This window comes from Cucurbita pepo, chromosome 6 (genome assembly GCF_057944985.1).
Source record: "Cucurbita pepo subsp. pepo isolate OVF chromosome 6, ASM5794498v1, whole genome shotgun sequence".
Lineage (NCBI taxonomy): Eukaryota > Viridiplantae > Streptophyta > Magnoliopsida > Cucurbitales > Cucurbitaceae > Cucurbita > Cucurbita pepo.
This window is the reverse complement of record NC_141803.1, coordinates 13,121,805-13,123,281: the sequence shown is the minus strand read 5'-3', so window position 1 is coordinate 13,123,281 and position 1,477 is coordinate 13,121,805. Positions and strand designations below refer to the sequence as shown.

Here is a 1,477-nt window from a genome sequence, read left to right as displayed (position 1 = left end):
CTAAAGTCATTTTTGGGAGTTAGCGACTGATTTCGATTCTAAGGAGTGGATAAAGACGTGATTAGATTGAGCTTATTCCTTTATTTCTCGAGGGATGGTGCAAAATCATGGTTGAATACTTTGGCACTGGGAAAAATTGATTCTTGGAATAGTCTAGCAAAGAAATTTTTGATCAAGTATTTTCCAACCACTAGAAACGCATGATTTAAAAATGAGATTGTCGCTTTTCAACAATTTGAAGATGAGACACTAAGTGAAGCTTGGGAGAGATAAAAGGAGATGCTTAGAAAGTGTCCTCACCATGGATTACCACATTGTATACAAATGAAGATTTTCTACAATGGATTGAATATTGCTACTAAAGAAGTTGTGGGCAATTGGAGCTATTGGAGCTATTTTGTCAAAGACATACAATGAAGCATACGAGATTTTAGAGAGAATAGCATTTAACAATTGTCAATGGGCCAATGTGAGAAGCAATCAGGAAAGAAGACCCGATGAGTACTTGAAGTTGATGCTTTGTCTTTTATCAACACTCAATTAGCTTCGGTGACTAATATCCTACGAAATCTAGCGTTGAGACAAGGCTCAATGACCAAAGAAACAGTCCATACAACTTCTGTAATGACCCAAATAGCAGCTGAATCTTATGTATATTGTGAAGAAGAACACACTTTTGATCAATGTCCAAGTAATCCGACCTTAATTTTCTATGTAGGGAATAATGCTAGTCAAGACAACCCAAAAAGTAATCCCTTCTCAAATACTTATAATCCAGTGTGGAGAAGTCATCCAAACTTCTCACGGAAAGGACAGGACTCATACAATCAACAAATGCAACCAAAAGTTAATTATCCTCCAGGATTTGGACTACAAAATCAAATGGCATATGGTCACTCTTAAGAAGTTACTGATGCACAACAGAGAAATGAGGAAGCTATTGTGTCGGAAGAGCACAACAAAAAGTATGCAGAAGCTGCTGTACAGAAATAACACAACAAAAATTCCTCCTAAAACGCAAATAAAAGTAAGCAGTGGACAAGAAAGTAGAACGTATATTCCAGCACCTCATTTTCCACCAAGAATAAAAAGACAGAAAGAGGAAGCCCACTTTGAGAAGTTCATAGATATATTTAAGGAAATTCATATAAGCATACCATTAGTGGAAGCTTTGAAGGAAGTGCCAAATTATGTGAAATTCTTGAACGATGTGCTCACCAAGAGAAGAAAATTTGAAGAATTCAAGGTGGTACCATTGAATGAAGAGTGTAGTGCAATATTGAAAAATAAGATCCCACCAAAGGAGAAAGACCTTGGTTCATTCACAATTTCAACATCAATAGGAGGGAAGAAGCTAGGTCGAGCATTATGTGATTTAGGATCAAGCATTAACCTAATGCCGCTGTCTATTTACAAAAAGTTAGGTATTGGTAAAGCAAGACCAACTACAATCACTCTTCAACTAGCAGATCAATCT

At 36.6% G+C, this 1,477-nt stretch overlaps 1 non-coding gene across 1 annotated transcript; it reads right to left on the bottom strand.

The window, feature by feature from the left end:
• Positions 1–201: 201 nt before the first annotated feature.
• Positions 202–308, bottom strand: LOC111784138 (small nucleolar RNA R71). The gene has a single exon (XR_002813485.1). It is a non-coding gene; the product is annotated as a small nucleolar RNA R71 (small nucleolar RNA).
• Between the last annotated feature and the right edge of the window lie 1,169 nt (positions 309–1,477).